Genomic DNA, 19,798 nt, shown 5'->3' with positions numbered 1-19,798 from the left:
AAGCAAGCTGTTTGTAATAGAGATTCATATTTCATTTCATGCACGATACTATTTTCTCTTCTTCTTTGGATATGGACTGCTTACGAAAATTATTGTTTGTTAAGTGTAGAATAGCAAAATATCTGCCTTTCCTTTCTCTTCTAATTGTCAACTCCTTAGTTCAGACCCCTGTTATCACTATCTTTGTTGTAATAGCTTCTTTACTAGTGCTCTAGGATTTACTCTCACCTTTCTCCCAACCACCCTTCATACAGCTGTTACAGCAGCCTTCTTGTGCTTTCTTCAGCAGCACATATACTAAAAATTGGAATGATACAGAGAAGATTAGCATGGCCCCTGTGCAAGGATGACACACAAATTTGTGAAGCACCCATATTTTTTTGAGTTTTTGATTAAAGGGCCATCCCTTGATTAACTTCTGAAAGAAGCCTATTCACTCACAGTGAAGCACCTGAAAAGACCTTAGCCTAAAAGGGCCAGGGTCTCCTAGTGCTTCCTAGGCCATCTCCAGTTGTCCTGGTGAATATCAGGCCACTGGACCCAGATGGCCCTGGAGGAGAAAGTGAGACTGGTGATCTTGCACAGCCCTCCCTCAGTCAAATCAAAGCCAACTGCAAGTCATGTCATCATTTTCCTGATATCATGGTCCTCTTTGAGAATGAAGGACAAACACAACAACAGCAGCCTTCTTAATCTATTACCCAGATCATGTCACAATATTGGTGGGGAAGAGTGGTAAGTGCATTGTATTTGGAGTCAGGAGATCTGGGTTTTACTCCTGGCTTTTCTGCTTAATAGCTATGTGACTTTGGATAAATCACTATACTAGTCTAAACTTTAATTTCCTCATCTATAAAACAGAGGTAATAATGTATGAAGGGGTTGTTATGTGAATCAAATAAGATAATTCATATAAAAAGTTTTATAAACCTTAAATTCTATAAAAATAAATGTGAATGGTGATGATGATGATGATGTTGGCACTTTCTTACTCAAAAACTTTCATTGACTTCCCTATTGTTTATTGAACAAAACATAAACTTCTTAGCTTGGCTGAATGTGCTTCACAATGTGGCTCCACTTTATTTCACATCATTTTCCTTCAAACCCTCCACATTTCAATCAGATGTCTTGCTCTTCCCTAGTCTCATTTTGTCCCCTTCTTCCTTTTTTTCATTCTCGTATCCTGTGTCCCTTGTCTGAAATGAACTTCCTCCATATCTCTCTATTTGAAATGCTTCTCTTCTACCAAGGCTCAGTGTCACTGCCAATTCCTCTATAAGGCCTTCCTTCAACCCTCCAGCAAGAAGTCTATCTCTCTTTGAATCCATGGTCCCTTTCTATATAACTTCTGATAAATCTGGAAGCAGCCCAGTGTAGTAGAAGGAACCCTGGATTTGAAGCCAAAGAATTTTATTCGAATCCCTGCTCTGTGACTTATTAGCTGTATGACCTTAAGTTAAGTCACTTTATTGTGGCTCTTAGTTTCAGTTCCATCATCTGTAGAATGAAGAGGTCAGACTAGCTGACCTCTGAGTTCCTTTCCAGACCTAGATATAAGATCTATGTATTTAGTCACATTCCAACCATAGTATAGTTATTTGTGTATGTGTCTTAACAAACTCCAAATTTTCCCCTTGAGTCAGGAAAACTGGGTTCAGAGTCTGGCTTCACCTCTTTGCTTTGTGAGCTTGGATGAATTATGTTCCTTCTTGTGGGAATTTTCTCATCTGTAAATTGAGGGGGTTTGACTCAAGGATGGCTAAAGCCTATTCTTTCTTAAATTTTATTTTTAATTTATGAAATAAAACAAGCTTTTCTATAATATAGTATAATAAAATATGATGACACATGAATCTTCAAATTTATGCATAACTTGTTATTCCTTTTAAATATGTAATAAAGTTATTATGTAAATTTCATTTTCCCCCATTTTCTTCCCTCCCCCCACCCTAAAGCTGGCTACCATTAGACACAAATATGCATACATATGTAAAATAATTTTCTTCTAATTCTAAATCCTATGATTTAATGTTGGTTTATGCCTCTCACCAGTGCCTAGTGCAGTGTTCTGCCCGTATATGCTGTTGAATTAGTTTGATGGAATTTTTGAAGTGTATAGTCCACCCTGTCGCCTGCACTGGAGAGGGTTCTCATTGTTCTTGTGATAAAATGAGAAGAAAAGAAACTGCGAGAACAGAGTGGCAGGAAATTGTTTCCTCCTGGTTTTATGTTCCTTTTATAGCACTCTGATGAGTAGAGTTCACTGTCTCCAAATTAGGGGTTGACTACTTAATTCCTGGACTTTCCAGCTCTTGTAAATTTTGTTTTCTTCCTTCTTTATAACCTTTGGACCATTTGAGTGCTCATTAGCACCTCTACTTACAGGCTGACAGGAGAAGGTCAAGGTGGTAGAATTAAAATTATTCCATTTTCTACTTCCTAGAAATTTGGCTGAAAAGGTTGAATGAGAAAAGTGGTGGAAACTAAGGCTGAAATTAAATTGGGTGCTTCTACATGAATTTCATGCCCCCATGTTCTTATTCCTTACCTGTTCTCCCTAGTTGTGGAAGGCAAAAATTGGCTGTAAAGCCAGAAGAGTCCCTAACTTTCTTCAAAGCACAGTCCAGGTGTCATTTCCTATATTGGGCCTTTTCTGATCACAGTTATTACCACCACCACTTTTTTGAAATCACTCCTTATAGTCGTTGTATTTACTTATGTGACACAACCCTTGGGGCTGACTTGCCCAACTCATACTGGCTGGTTGGGTACCCACAGGAGCGGCTGCTATGACTCCCAGGATCCTAGCTAGCCAGTAGACTCAGATCTTTAGCAAAGACATTTACTCAAATGGCACAGCAAAAAGAATAAATACAAATCATATCCCCTCAATTATGAGGGGTATACTTTCTCACAGATATATGCAGAGTTCAGGAAGAGGGAAAAAAGTGAGAAGGAATCCAAAGTACAGTGCTTGCAGGGCTCTGATGTAGGGGACACCATGTCCAGGGCACCCCAGAGCTCCAGCATTGTGGGGACTTGATGTCCTTATTCCCTCTAGAGGGCTAGCTAACAGCTACAAGTCATTTTGCTATCCATTTGGGCATGCTCTTTAATGGGCAGTTGTAGTCTTTTTCCACTTTCAGTTACCGGATGGGGTGAGAGGTACTGCCCTCTCTCCATCTGGAGTGTTACCATATTATTTTCATCTGCAGTTCTATAAAAACTCTTTCATCTGTGGAAATGACCCTTAGCTTAGGAGAAACAGAAACATATTCCCTTTGACTCCCTCAGAACCACAGCTTTGGGCCTGTTAGTCACTTTGGGGAAGGAGATGGAGAAAGATTCACTTGCCCTTTTCAATAAATTCATCCTGCTTAAAAGTCCTTCCCTCCGTGAACAGCTCTATGTTCCTTTGGGCTGTTCAGTATTTTCCCCCTCTCATATTCCTTTGGGAATCTCATATAGATAAATGTCTAAGAACAGCTACGTGAATGCAGTCTATGTCTTGGTTGCATATTCATTACCTTTCTGGCTTCTTCGTATGTGATTTACGTATTCAAGCCTCTGATCCTTTCTAGAGAAGAAATACCTATTTTTGCACCTGAAAACTTTCCTATTTCTCTTTCTATAATAATGATAGTAATTATATTAATAGAAATAAAAATAAATTAAAATAATTATATTAGATATGAACACATTATTTATACAATATAAATAATTATATAGTATATAATATAGTATAACCATATTATACGATATAATTGATATTAAAATTAAATTATATAACAGTTTAATAAATATAAACATATATTAAATATAATATTAAAAATAAAATAAAATGCAAGTCATAAAATGATAATAATAATAGCAAAAGAGCTAACATTTATGTAATAACTACTGTGTGTCAGGCACTATTCTAAATACTCTACAAATATGATCTTGTTTGATCCTCACAATAACCCTGGAAGGTAGGTATTATTATCCTCATATTATATATCTTCATATTGAGGAAACTGAGGTAAACAGAAATTTGGTGATTTGCTCAAAGTCACAAAGGCTAGATTTGAATTCAGATCTGCCAGACTCCAGGCCTGCTATTCACTGCCTTTAGCCTCTGTAGATCTTCAGCTTTTACTGAAGTCTCACTTCACCATTCTCCCTCCCCTTACAATAAATATGTTTATGCTTTATGTCCAACTGAGAGGCTAGTGCAGGAATGACAAGTGATTCAACCCTGATTGTGTAAGGGGCAGCAGCTACGCTAATTAAAAGAATTCAGAGAAAGTCAGCTGATTAAAAACTTTGAAGAAATGAATCACTTGGTAATCTGGAACATGTCAAATGTTCTGCAACAGTATAAAAGAAGTTCAAAGTTCACATATCTTCCTTTTTACTCTTGCATATCTTTGCTTGCACTTATAATTTGAACAGGATCAAAATCTCAATAGACCACTAAAGTGTGAGATATTTTAAAAAAAAAATAAAGGTAACTTGGCAATTCATTCACCCAATGGTATTTTGGTATTCACCCAATTTGGATTTGGCTATTTAATCAGAATATTTATGAAAGAAGATATTTGAATGTCTACAGAAGAAACCACACTCTTTCTTAACTTCTTCCCCCCAAAGAGCATTTGATACAAAAGCACATTCAAACCTCCTCTATATTGTTTTTCATATTTTAATTTGAGGCAGTTCATTTCATCTTTTTGCCTTCTGATTAGACCAGCCAGTATAAAAAACAATTACTATGTACAGGGTGGCCTAAAAGTCTTACTGCAGTTTAAAGATCTAATAAATTAAAACTGCACTAAGACTTTTGGGACACACTGTATATTCCAATGGAATGCCTGAGTAGAACCAAATATCTTTTGTTATCTGTGATAAACTTTACATGTATTCTTTCTGCCTTCAGGTTAGATTAAATATAAATATCTTAAAAGTATGTGTGCTCTTAAAGATGTACAGAATCTCTTTTAGCTTTTCCTCTTATTACCTATATTCCTTAGCTTGCTGTCAGCAATATTTTTCCTTCCTATCAAAAGTATGTTTTTTCTTAAACAATGGAAAAATTATTGATGCCTTTTGATTGTGTCCCTTTCTTTTGACCTAAATGTTGAAAAAGTCCTTGTAACAAAGGAAAACAAAAGCCCCCCAAATGGTTAAGGAAAACCAAATGGCAGAGGATCTGCATTGGAGAGTAGTTTCCCAGCTCTCTACAAAGAGAGTTAGTTACATGTGTTCTCTTGGACCAAGATCTGTCATTACAATTTCTTCGAATTCAATTGCTTTTTAGTTGTTTGCATTCATGGTAGTCTAGTCAAAAAGTATATTGTTTCACTGATTCTACTCACTTCACTTTGTATCACCTCCTAGATGGCTTCCCATCTTCCTCTGAATTCCTCATTTTCATCACTTCTTACACTGTACTTAGTATTTCATTCTATTCATATACTACAATTTGTTCAGCCATTCTCTGTTCTTGGGTAACCACTTCATTTCCGGTATTTTCTCCCCTACTTCAAAAAGTGGTGCTTATGAATATTTTGGTGTTTATGTGAGCTTTTTGTCTGCAAATAAAATTTGTACCTTTTAAGTATATTGACAAATGAAGGGAGAGGGGAAAGAAACATATACAACCTTGTAAGAATTAACCAATTCTTTTTAACCTCTTTGTTAAAGTTTTCTCCCTTCTAATTCCTTATTGCCCTGTGAACATGCATTGCCTCAAGCTGTGATTCTCTCTCTCTCTCTCTCTCGCTCTCTCTCTCTCTCTCTCTCTCTCTCTCTCTTTCTCTCTCTCCCCCTTCCTCCCTCCCTTCCTCCCTCCCTTCCTCCCTCCCTTTCTTCCTCTCTTCCTTCCTTCCTTCCTTCCTTCCTTCCTTCCTTCCTTCCTTCCTTCCTTCCTTCCTTTCTTTGTCTGTCTGTCTTTCTTTCTTGATTTTTGATACTGGATCTCCCGATGTAGCACAGGCTGAGGGTATAGTGGCCACTCCTGAGCCCAAGCCCACTACTGATCAGAACAGAAGCTTTACCATATTCCTTTTCTGACCCGGGACAATTTATCCCTCCTTAGTTACCTTGGTTCTCCCCCTCCCTTTCTCCATTTCCCCTTCCCCCAACTGGGGAGGGGTTGCTATATTTCTGTTGGATTTAGTGCAGGTATCGGAACAGATTTAGCTGTACTACAATTCAGAACTCCTGAACTCAATTGATGCACCAGCTTTAGTTTCTCCAGTCCCAAGGAGTGTGTTGTTACACTCCACTTATGATCTTCTGTCAAGTTTTATTCAGAGAGGTTTTAATCCACTATTCCAGGAGTGGGGAACCTGCACTATTCCCTAAAGCGCTATGCTGTAGTACAGTAGTTTTGGGCATATATAAGAGATAAATGATAGAGACTATTCCCATTGCGACTATTTTTAGTCCTCTTCTCCCCTCACAGTCCTTCCCTGCTGTCTGCCTCCCCCTTATCACTGTAGGTAATTAAAGAAAGATTTTATTAGTCAAGTGGGTGAACATAGGACATGGCCACTGTGGTAAGGTCCTCAAGTTCTTCAAACTTCAGAGATACAGATCTTATGACTGAGGGACCTTGTGTGACAACTGTGATGCCCTGATGGTATGAGGCAGGTAGACAGTTCAAATCTTTGCCTACCATCTGGAACTGCAAAGAGGCTACACACAGACCTACCTAGTCACAGTTCCTAGATTTATCAAGGACTCCATGTTCCATCTCTGGTTTGAAGGGGCTGGTGACCCTGCTAATATGGAAAGAAAGTAGACAGACAGACTACTGGACTCTTGGAAATGATATGTTTGATGTAGTCTGTCTGTTTTCCTTGAGCCCAGGACTTCATGATTCCGAGTCCAATCCACAACCCACTATGCCATGTTACCTCTCTCTCAGGGGCAATGTAAGGAGATCTGCAATGGGGGGTAAGTCCAGAATGCTCTTGGCTGTTCAATCCCTAAACTGTTGTTTTAGACTTTTTTGTACGAGTAATCATGTCATCTGGGTGAGTTATATGGTAACTCAAGGATTCTTATCTTTACTACGTGCAGCCAGTGACTCATGCTTTGGAGGAGGTTACATCTGAAAATTTAATGAAGCCTTATTTCTACTTACACAATTGGGCAATAAGGCATAATTTGTTGTCTCTTAGAATTTCTGGTTATAATTATATTTGGTTTTAAATATGAGTTAACCAGAACAGTCCCCACTCCCCCCCCCCCTGCCAAATTAGACTTAAATTCTGTTATTATTTTTTAAAATTTCCTAACATTCACAAATAAAGGGATTTTCCATTCTGACATTTTCCTCCTGTTTGTTTCTTTCCTTCTCCCACAGTTTCAGTTCTGTTGATTGACCTTTTCTAGATATTTTGTGCTTCTTTCTGTCTGCTAGTGTCAGGTCCTACTTGATTTTTTAGAAGGGTTGCACTTAACTCTAGTGTTTTCAATGGTATTTTGTCAACTCAGGGTGGAGTTATGGTAAAACATCATTCATTTGGATATCGCTTATTAGGAATTCGTGATAATTGGAAGGTTGTGTGGGCTGGTTTTACCGTTATACCCTTCACTATTTCCATGACACTATTATTCACTTTTTGTCACATGGTTGAACAAGGGAGATTTATCTTTGATTCTTCCCCCTCCTTCACATCTCATAGCCAAACAGATCTCACATCCTTTGGGTTCCTGCTCTGGAACTTCTCTCGCATTATTCCTCTTCTCTTCACTGGCAACTTCCTTGTATGGGCTGTTGGCATCACAGGGTATGGCAACTAGGTGGTACAGTAGATAGAGCACTAGGCTTGGAATTAGGAAGACTTTATGAGTTAAAATCTGGCCTCAGACATTTACTAGCTGTGTGACCCTGGAAAAGACACTTAACTCTGTTTGCCTCAGTTCCTCATGTGTAAAATGAACAGGAGAAGGAAATGGCAAACTCCAGTATCCTTGCCAAGAAAACTCCAAAATGGGGTCACGAAGAGTTGGTCACAACTGACATAACTGAACAATACCAACGATCGTAGGGTATATCCTAGGATTTTGAGCTGGAAGGTAACTTAGATATTATCTATTTGTCATCGTAAGATCCTAAATCTAGAGCTAGAAGAGGTCTCAGAGGCATCTAGCCCAACTTCTCATTTATGGACAAGAGAAATGAAGCAATTAACTCAAGGCCAATAAATGGCAGATCTCACGTATGTTGAAATGGCATGGACACTTCTGAAAATCTTGATCACTGAGAAACCACTCTCTGCCCCACCCCTCCCCCCAATATTGCTTCTGCTTCTTCAGAAAGAACAATAACTTGAGATCTATGGTCCTGGGTTCAAGACCCAGTTTTGCTACTTAATGTTTGTTTCATTATATCGTTGGGCATCTATGTGTACAGGACTGTTATGTACTGGGGATATAAAGATGAAATAGGACACAGTCTTTCGGCTCAGAGAACTTACGGTTCTGAAGGGAATATAATGGAAATTCTGAGGACTGCAGATCTAAAACTAGAAAGAAGCTCATAGTTCATTTATCTAGTTCAACTGCCTCATTTTGACAGATAAAGGTTTGGGTCCCAGAGACGTTATTACTTGCCCAAGATCATACTGTCAATAAGTGGTAAAGCCATGATTTGAACTCAGGTCCAAGTTCAGCATTTTTTCTACTATGTCAGGCTGCTTCTCAGTAGATGAAATAGTACTCTGTACTAAATATACTAGTAAGGTGCTGATAGCTAATAACTAAGTAGTATAGACTAAGTATATTAATAATTACATGCAAATCGTAATATAATTTTGTGGAAGTATCATGGTGAGTTGGAAAGATGACTAAGCTTGAAATCAAGGAGGCAGTGCGGTACAATGAAAAGCTCTGAATTTGGAATCACAGGGCCCGAGTTCAAATCCCAGCTCTGCTACTTACTACCTATATGACTTCTGGCAAGTCACTTAACCACTTTGGGCTTCTTTCCTCATTTATGAAATGAGGGGGCTGTTCTAAAGGATGTCTAGGCTCCTTTAGAGCTCTAGCTTTAAGAACCCTTGACCTGGCTTGGAATGCCAGTTCTGCTACTTAATCCCTACCAAGGTTACAAAATTGAGCAAAATACCCAGCACTAAGATAGGATGTCTTGAAGAGATTATATTCTCAATACTAATAAAGCAACTGATGCGCAGTGCAGAGCAGTATGGTGACATCATTAGAAGATAATCATAGCCTGGCATTGTCAGAACTGCGTGTTCCCATGACCATTTGTAATTCATTGACAAATGTCCTCAAGATGTATGCCCTAGCCATACCTTCTATGCATGTTCACTGGTTACAAGTGTTCTCTTCATGTCCTTACCCTACCAGAGGTGTGGAAACCTGTGGGAGAGTGTATCCTATGTGTATGGGGGGGGATCATTTCTTGGCACTTTATTTGCTGTGTTGCATTAGTAAAAGTTCTTGATTTTGAACTCATATTTATAATTTTGGCTGATTAGCAAAAGCAAACACATTGATGGGGGCTCAGCAGTTATAGTTTTGAGTGAGTAATGAGCTACAGAGTGCTTTGAACTTCAAGGAGTTTTTCCTGGGTCTCCTATGTGAGAGGAGGTGTGCCAAGTGCTACAAATGAAAAGCTAAATAAGTATTTATTCAAGGTTTGGTTTATTATTGGAATCTTGATTTCAAGGGACCTTGATCAAATGTAACCTTACTAAAACAAGTTGAGCTGATTATAAATAGAAGCTGAATTTCATGAATCACTGAAATTGTAAAAAAAAATGATAAAAAGTAAGCAAGTTGATTTGCTTTGCATATTAATTAGAATTTTGCAAAATGATATGCTATGGAAGCTGATAGGAAATTGAGTTCTCTAGATGTAATATATACAGTCATTGGTTATGGAAATGAATATGATATAGAAAAGTGTATTAAAAGTGTCATAGAATCACAGAATTTGGGAGTTGGAAGAGACCTCCATCACCATCCAGTCCATTTCCTATATATGAGAGGAATCCCCACTGTAACAATGCTTGTTTGGCTCTGCTTAGAGATGTCCAAGGAGGAGGAATTTACTTTTGGACAGCTCTAATTATAGTTAATTCTCAACATTTGTGAATTTAACTTTCAATGACTTCAAGCATTTGAGTGATTTTACTTGTGTTGGCAATAGGCACATGTTCCAGGTTATGCACAGTAGCAGAAAAGAAAAAGGAGAGGTGCAATGCACACAAGTTTTTGTAGCAGCTAGTATCCTACCGGGTGCTTCACTGGTCTCATTCACCCTACTGTTATAAAGAACTCCTTGTGCATTCATTGCACATTTTCATTATTTGCCTTTAAAACTCAGGTTATGTGTTGCAATTCTGCCCCCACAGCATGGTACAAATCCTCTGGGCTCTAAGTACAAGTGTGCAAAGTCAGTGATGCAGCTTGGTGAGAAAATAAAGGTGTTGGATAAACTTCATGCTGGAATTTCTGCATCTACTGTAGGCCCTGAGTTTGGTGTTCACAAATCACCTTCAAAAAGGAAGAAAGTATTTGAAGCTGGTATATCCTTCGTGATCTTCAATGCCATCCACCAACAGTGAAGGAAAGCATGTTGGAGGTGATGTCAAGATCTTGCGTGTCTTTGTGTCTTCCAACAGCAGCAACTAGAGTCCCAGCAACATCTCCCGTGCTTTTCAGGGGGCAGCCAATGTAGAGAAGTTTATAACACTACAATATATAGCACAATGCTTCTCACATTACAGTAGAAGGTAAGATTTAAGTGAAAAAAATGTTTTAGTTTTGAGAATTTCATTTGCTATAGAGTATTTATGGTATACAGATTTCATGTTTTATGAAAAGTGACTATTGACTGAAACCAATTTTTTTTAATGGAGATATCAGCACAAAAGGTCACAGAATTTAGGGAATTGCCAGCAAGAAAAAATGTTTTGCATGTTACCAGTTTTATTTTGTGTATTGTATTTTATGGGTTAATTTATGGTTCTATGTTAGGAAAAGTTCATATTAATCAGAATTAATATTTGGTTATAAAGAATTGTATGCAGAAAGGTATATTTTCAATAATCTAGTGAAAGATGACATTTTTTGGTGGTTGTAGGAACCTGAACTCCTATTTTCCATACATTCAATGTATTGACAACATTTGTGTTTTTGACTTTTGTGACATTTTCTAGGAATGTTAATCCAGCAAAAATTGAAGGTTGACTATGTTAGAAAGTTTTTCCTGACATCAAGCCTAAATGTGATTCTTTAGTACTTCCGTGGATTGTTTCTGCTTCTGTCCTCTGGAGTCAAACAGAATAAGTCTAATCCCTTTTCCACATGAGAGTCCTCCAGCTCTTTCAAGATAGGAGTTAATGTCCTCTCTGAGTCTTCTTTTCTTCAGTCTAAACATGCCAAGTTCCTTGAACTCATCCTTTGGATCTATTCAAAGCCCTTCCCCATCCTGATTGACCTTTTCTGGACACTGCTCCTTCCATCAGTCCCTTCTATAGATTGCTTTTACCCTCTAATTGTTCATCAGTAGTGGTGCCCAAAATGCCCTATTGCTTTTCTATCTCCCTTTTTGTCCTAATATAGCTAAAACCCCCTCCTTTGTTGCCTTTCTATTCTCTCTCCAATCTTAGGTCATTTCTGAGCTTTACCATTCCCAGGAGTATATTCATAGGACTGTGCCATGCTCTTACATTCATCCTTTGTTACCTGACTTTGCTTCTATCTGTTTTACATTTCTCTTTAAAATAAGATTTGGTTGGTGAACTCCTGATTTAGCCACATTGGTCTCCTTAAACAAATTGATTATTTTTTAGATTCTGTCAGGCAGTGCTATTTAGTGACATGAGAATCCTCAGAAGTGGATAGTTCCTGCTCATTCAGATAAGTCAGAAAAATTTGTTGTCTTTCAGGAGCATGTATACAAGATGATGATGATGATGGTGATGATGATAGCTAGCATCTATATACTTATTATATCAGAGAACCTCCCAAGACTTAGAACCTGAGAACCTGGTTAAAATTCTTAAAGTTGATTATCTCATCTTTGTAACTTGCCACTCAACCTCCTCTCCTTAGCCTCAACAACAAATCCACAGCCACACCCACCTTCTCTTTAGCCTTTCATCAACCTTCTGTCTTATCAATTTGCTTCTTCCACCAGTCCCTTCTGTAGCTTGCCTTTACCCTCTAATTTTTCCACTTACCTTTATTTAATTATCTTGCCCGTTACCTTCTTTTTCTTCCTGAGTTTATTTCCTCAGGTTTTACTCCCTAATCCTTCTCAAACTCCTTAATCCCTTTATGTTGAAATACTCAAATGAATTTGTGATATCAATTCAGGAATTCCTTCCAACAATGCAAATTGAAACTAATCCATCCTGTCTGACTAATTTACATACTTGACATATTACATGCAAAAATTCACAACAGGAGATCCATCTGAATGGTAGAGTCCTTCCTCACTTCCTTGAAACATCTCCAAAGTACCAATGGAACACTCTGATTTTCTGTCATATGGGTTTCTCAACTTTTGACCAGCCCGTTGTGTTGGTAAACAAAATGGGCTCTTAGCATTCAGTTTAGCCAAGTGCCCTTGAAGAGTTTGGCCTTTGTTTCCTTGATTAGATTAAGAGTCCTTGGTGACCTCCTTGCCTCAGGGGAGGGCTTAGTTTACACATGGGTTTGAGTGACATATTTGGGACATCAGAGGCTTTTAAACCACATGGGTTTAAGTTGCCTCTTTGTGATGATTCTAGGTCACATGGGTGAGTCGCATGTGTGACTCACCCTTGACCCTGAAAAAGATATAAAACCAGGAGTTGGCTTTTTCTTTTTCGTAGCTCTTATCCACAGCAGTGGTAGTTCTCATGACTTTGGGCCAGCCCTTGTTATGAGCTCCCGGGCTGAACTTAGATGTTGGTAACTATGAATTGTGTTTGGTCTGTCTGTCAATGTCTGTAATTTGTTTGTCTTTTGCTCTGAAGTTTAGGGTGCTGGCTTTTTCCCCTGAACTAAGTGAATGATATTTGTATGCTGAATTAAAGTAAGCTTGTCAACCCCTTAATGTTGCTTTCCTTAGTAAAGCAGATCAAAAGAACCTGGGCTTTTGCAGCATGCTGGTAGCATGCTTGTTGTTGGGCTTGTGTTGGTCTTTCACCCCCACAGCAGCTGCTAGTCAGATTGTTGAAATGCCCATCTTCTCTTTCACTCATGTAATCTTTCTATCCTCCTTAACTGTTTTTGATCCTGCTTCTTTCAATCCAAGAGTAGAATGTGGAATGGTACGAGGCCTGGAGATTGTTCGTCATTAAATTTTCTCAATTCCTCCTCCCCAAATTTACCTTCTGACCTACACCTCTAGTCTGCACCCCTCAAAATCACATATGTGATTTCTTTATCATTAATTGGTGCTAAGTCTTTATTTCTTCTACTGCTCTCTTTCTCACAATCTTCTCCCACAGAAGCCATATGCAAAATGCTTGTCTCCTCCCTCTGGGAGATGATCTTTTAAGGAAGCTGGTATGACTGATGTATGGATTGGATATTGCTTATTGGAAAAGACCTTTTAAAGTGGTGATTTGCTTGTTGAAGTTAATTTTTTTTCCTTTTAAATGATAAATAAGCAATAAGCATAGTGGGATATAGTATTTTTTTTCTTTTTAAAAACTTTTCGTTGTGCTTGTATTGAGAGTTGTGACACCATTAATCAATAAACATTGCCTACAAACTATCCCAGTGTAAATATATGGAAGATATTTTTGGGAGAATTGCCATTTAATGTTAATGTGAACTATTTACATTTAAAAACAATGTTTGGATTAAAAAAAGAAAAGTGATTTAATGTCATATATCTCATTTGAAGTGAACAGTATATGTGTGGGAAAACAAGCAGAAATCCAGTGAGCTAATGACATGGATGGATGATTCTGGAATTTCAACATTAAGCAATTTTTCTACTAAAACAATGTCAAGGGGTGAAAATGTGAGGGTAGGAGATGGACAATGTTAAGAAATCAAATATCCACTCTGTGTTAGTAAAACTGAGATGAACAAAACCAGTAAAGATAAAAAATATGAAATAAAATGATTCTTAAACAAAACTAAAGAAGGATACTGGATAATTGTGGAGTGTTAGAGAATGCATCATCAGACAGTTTGTCCCTTAAACAGTGCCTTGCATATGCTCATGTACTTAAATAGGTGGATGAACTTATTAATTTGGATATTTCCTCCAATTTTATAGATTTTTGCATATCCATGTCTGTCTGTGCTATGTGATTCTCATACATGATGTCTCATAAATTCACCAAAGTTAGTCTACCCAATGCATCAGAACCTTGCTTCTTTTCTTCTGATATCACAAGACTATCAGTTGAAACACATAGATAAAATTCCAGTTATCTTTTGATTTTGCCATGTAACCATATGACATCTTTTACTTTATTTTTTTTTCTATGGTGTCTTATTTATTATGTTATAGCCTCCTCACACCCACCATCCATCAATCCTTTGTCTCCTGAGTCACACTCATTTCTAATTCTTCACAGACTGTAATTTTTCACAACACAAATCCATACAAAACTATCAGGGAGATATCACATTCCTTTTATATTCCTTTGATTCAGGGAGAAGTTTGGTGTTAATGAAGGAGCTTTGGAATTTCTCAAAGCAATTCAGTCCTCTTTACTTTTCCTATTTCATGTGAGAACCAACTTGATATCGCTCTGTACTCTCTGTCCCATATCCATCTATCTACATGTCTGTCTGTCTATCCATCTGTCTTTCTATTCATCTATTTTTCTATCTTATGTTTGTGTGCATTTGCACATATATGTACATATACATACATGTTTATATATACACACATACTATGTATGTTGCTGAATTGTCTTGAATTGAATTAATGAAGAGGAAAAATACTATGGCAGCAAGTAGTTAGCTTAAGAAATGCTAACTCCTGAAACTAATCTAGGAAAACCCAGATGGAGCAGTGTGAGTCAAAGCAGAGGCTGCCAGAACTTTGGAATGATTTCAATATGTATATTAGAAAGTATTACATGTAACAGGAGATGGAGTGTTAAGCTAAATAGATACCTGCACCTAACATGTTACTTTTGTTACTTGTTGACATGTATTCTGACAGAAAAGGCGTGAAATTAAATATGGCAAAATTCAGTAAGACCCTCACGGCATTTTTTTTTAAATCAGAGAGAAAGCATGTTGTAGGGAAGTGGGAGGGGAACTAGAATTGGAGAAAAGACTTTGGTTCCAGTCCTGATCTTGCCACTTAGAATATGTGTGACCTTGGTAAAGTCAACTCATCTCTGTGAGTATTTCTTCCATAAATTGAGAGAGTTGATTACCACCCTAATTCAGGTCCTCATCACCTCTTCCTTAATACTTCCGTTGTTAACTCAGCTGGAGCAGCTATGTGGTTCAGTGGATAGAACGCTGGGCCTGAAGTCAGGAAGAGCTGAGTTAATTTACTAGTTGTGTGACCCTGGGCAAGTCACTTAACTCTGTTTGCTTCAGTTTCCTCAGCTGTAAAATAAGCTAGAGAACGACATGGAAAACTACCAATATCTTTGCCCAAAACCAAAAAACAAACCCAAACCAAACTCAAACGGGATCATGAAATCAGACACGACTAAAATGACCCAAATAACAATCAATAAAAAATAGCTCAGAGTATACTCTACACGAGGTCACGTTCATGAGTTCAATCACTACATAGACGTATTGGTCGGCCAAGAAAACAGACCGAATAATAATAGCCGCAGCAGCAACAACACTTTTAATAGTCACAGTCTCTATTCTCAGTCCGGACCAATTGTTTCATAAATGTGAAATGTGTGAGGATCCTCTTTCAAGGAGAAGAAGGTATGGGGAGTTAAAAGAAAATCCAACGCCATCACTGTAAAAATGACTCTCAGCACCAGAATTATTCAGGAAGGTGAAGCAATGTGGTGTAATGAAAAGGGCGCCAGATACGGAATCAGAGCCGGGGTGAAATGTAGGATCTTCTACTCGGCATCTGTGTGACATTGGGCAAAGTACTTAACCTCTAGGGGTCTCAGTTTGCCATCTGTGAAATGAATGGTTGGTACTGATATTCTGATATAGAAGACTGCTGATATTCTGTTAAGCTCTCCCTCTATAATCCTATGATCCTATAAAATATCATAGCATAAAATTAGACCTCAGAGGTCACCTATTCACATTTCCTCATTTTATACAGTAGAAACTTGAGGCTCAAAAAGTTTAAGTGACTTACTCCAATCACACAGCTAGCTGTTGGTAGATGCCAGGTCTACTGAAGTCCTCTGGAACTCTTTCCACTAGGCCATCCTGCTGTGTAGTTTTTATTCAGAAATAATGAAAACAATGTGTTATTTTTGTATAGCACTTTTCAGTTTCATAATTCACTCGAGCTTCATAAGAACCTCGTGAGAGAAGTGTACCCGGTAACACTATTCATGCCTTAGTATAACATACGTTATTCATGGGAAGCATGGTAAAATGGGACCTTATTGAATACACTTTTATAACATTATTATTACCTCTTGGATATTTATCAGACATCTCCAAGAAAGGAAAGGATGACAGTAAATTTAGTTTCATTATTAAGACTTCCTTTACACTACCATTAAGACAACTTTTCCTTCCCTTTCCATTTCCACTGCCATTCTCTTTATTACCTTTCATACAGAATACTATAATTATTTAACTGCTCTTTGCCTCTAGCCTTTTATATCTCTAATCAATCTTGCATATTCTTGCCACATTCATCTTTCAATGCCTAGCTCATTGTCTGGCATATAATAGGCACATAATAAATGCTTGTTGATTGATTGATTGACAAAGCATGGCTCCGATCACATCACTCCCCTGCCTAACCGATTTCTGATGGCTTCCTAGTACATACTTAAAAAATCTACATTTCTTAATTGAATATTCAGGATCTTCCACAACTTGGCTTTTATTTACTTTTCTAACCTGTCTTCTCCACTATTTATCTTAAATTTCTAGTGAGTCAGTCAATAAACATTTATTAAGTACCTATTGTGTACTAGACACTGTGTTAAGCACTGGGGATACAGAAAGAGGCAAAAAGTCCCTTCCCTTTATATGGTCACAATCTAATGGTGGAGACAACAAGTAAATAAATATGTACAAACAAGCTGTATGCAGGATAAATAGGAAATAATTAAGAGAGGAAAGGCACTAGAATTAAGAGGGGTTAGGAAAAGCAAACTGGAAGACTTGCCACAAATCTCTTGCAAAGCCTCTACAATCTTATCCAAACATCCTATTGGTACTTATAGATTATAAGAAATGAAGGGGAGCTTTGAGGTTAGATTCAATCTTCCATCCTATCTAGAAATGATCTCTATATTATCCACGAGAGATGGTTGTCCAGTCTTTGTACATTTCTAGAGACAGGTTACAATCTTACATGGCAATTCCTTCTGTTGTTGGTAAGCTCTAATTGGCAGAAACATTTCTTATGCTGAGCTTAAATCTGTTTCCCTTTACTTCAACACATAGGCACTAGTTTTCATGATCTCTCCCTCCTTGGAACACTAATAATACTTTGTACCTCTTTTGACTTGCTTACAATTCATTACTATTATTAGAATAATTCATGAACAAAATCATCCTGGTCATCTCTATAAGTCTATAAGCTCCTTGAAGGAACTGTGCTTTATTTATATCTTTAGCATCTATAGAATTTACCATAATGTCTTACATCTAATATTTACTTTACAAATATTGTTGAATAAATGTTCAAATAAATCTCATCATAGTATTACATATTTGTTGCCAAAGTTTTAATAAATAGGCCCAAACAATATAACAATTCAATGCATATATATCAAGCTTACAGTCTATTAGGAATCTCAGACATAAATATAGGACAATATAATTTATAATACTAGGTTGTAAGTACATAAGAAATATGAAAATAAAGTGCTATGTAAGTGAAGTTCTTGAGGGAAGACCATTGGTAATAGGAAAAACCAGGGAATTTTTTTTATAGAAGTCTTGGCATTATAGTTAAATTTTAAAGGAAGGGATGGAATTCAATGGGTGAAGAATGAGAGGGAGGAAATCCTAGGCAAAGGAAAAATGATGAGCAAAGGCCCAGAGGAGGTAAAACAGAGGGATGTTCAGGCAGAGAAGACAACAATCCACTTAAATTGGAGATTAGAATGTATGGTAGTACAATGAGAAAAATCAGGAAATGTAGGACAGGACCAGGTTGTGGAGAAATTTGTACATCAGGAAGAGGAGTTGGAAATTTACTTGGTTGGCTTGAACATTTTTGAAAGAGGATGGAGGTAACTATATGTATGGAGATGGAAAACATTCTAGCTGCAGTAGAATAGTGAAAGAGAGAGAGAGAGAGAGAGAGAGAGAGAGAGAGAGAGAGAGAGAGAGAGAGAGAGAGAGAGAGAGAGAAGGAGGAAGGAGGAGGAGGAGGAGGAAGAAGAAGAAGAGGAAGAAGAAATACTTGTAAGGAGGCTATTAAAATAGTTCAGGCAAGTGGTAGTGAGGGTCTATACTAGGAAGATGGCAATGGGAAAGACACAAGAGAAGTTATAGGTTTAGAAATAACAGAATCGGTAACTATTTCATTATAATAGAGAAGGGAAGGAATAATTTAAGATAACAGTTTTCCAACATGGAAAACTGAGTGAATTATAGTAGCACAGATAGAAATAAGAGGAACATGTTTAGTGGGAAAGATAATGAGTTTGACTTGGGATATGCCAAATTAGTGATGTTGTCTTATGTGAGTGGATGAGCTTAACAGGTAATTGGATTTGTGGTAAAGGGGTCAGAGATAGAAGCATATGTAATGGGGATTTGGAGCATTTCCAAAACTCTGAGAGAACATGTATCCCTGTGGAGGATGCTAAGGAGCTCCTTCCAGGAGAATTATGATGACATGGAGAGGAAGGACTTGAAGAGACAGACTGTTGAGCACATGTAGATATTCTGTAACTGGTTATTCGGCTAACCACATGTTGACGAGAAGGCTCTTTGACTACGGAGGCATTCGAAAACGTCCTGTCAGTGTCAGTTATAGTCTCTTTACCTCAGTGCTCTTGAAGGTACTCAATGACTAGTACAAGCAGTAAAGCTAATGACCTTGTAAGTTCAGAAAGTACAGAAAGCTCCTTGGTATAGCGTCATTTCAGAGTTCAGGAGGAATATCTGGAATGTGTCTGGGGAGAGGGGGGAATCTTTGGTGCTGAGGTCAGGAAATCTGGATTCTAGCCTTCCAGTTACATAGGAACCTAAGTATCACTCTTGACTACTCGCTCTCATTCACCCCACATATCCCATCTGCTGCCAACTTTTATTGTTTCTATCTCCACAACTTTTCTCATATACATTTTTTTCTCTACCCGAACAGTTACCACCCTATTTCAGCATCATATCATCTCTCACTTGTACTACTGCCACCAAATAGCCTCCCCATTCCAATACATCCTCCACACAACACCAAGGTGATTTTGCTGAAATATAGGTCTGATCACTCATCTATTCAATAAACTCCTGTGGTTCCCTATTGCCTTTAGAATCAAATATGAATTTTTGGGTTGGGCACTTACAGCTTTTCACAACTTAACCTATCCCTATTTCCTCCAGTTTTCTTATAAATCACCCCCTTCCATACATTCTGTGATACAGCCACACTGACCTACCTGCTGTTCCAACTACATAACAATCTGTCTCCTATCATTGTGTCTTTGCACTGGCTCTCTCCCATGCCTGGGAA

At 37.8% G+C, this 19,798-nt stretch overlaps 1 non-coding gene across 1 annotated transcript; it reads left to right on the top strand.

The window, feature by feature from the left end:
• Nucleotides 1–273: 273 nt before the first annotated feature.
• Nucleotides 274–381, top strand: LOC118834999. Its single transcript, XR_005009367.1, has one exon. It is a non-coding gene; the product is annotated as a U6 spliceosomal RNA (small nuclear RNA).
• The last annotated feature ends 19,417 nt before the right edge of the window (nucleotides 382–19,798 follow it).

The sequence above is a fragment of the Trichosurus vulpecula genome, chromosome 1 (assembly GCF_011100635.1).
Source record: "Trichosurus vulpecula isolate mTriVul1 chromosome 1, mTriVul1.pri, whole genome shotgun sequence".
In the NCBI taxonomy this organism is placed as follows: domain Eukaryota; kingdom Metazoa; phylum Chordata; class Mammalia; order Diprotodontia; family Phalangeridae; genus Trichosurus; species Trichosurus vulpecula.
The sequence above is the reverse complement of the archived record's forward strand: the minus strand, read 5'-3'. Positions and strand labels throughout refer to the sequence as shown.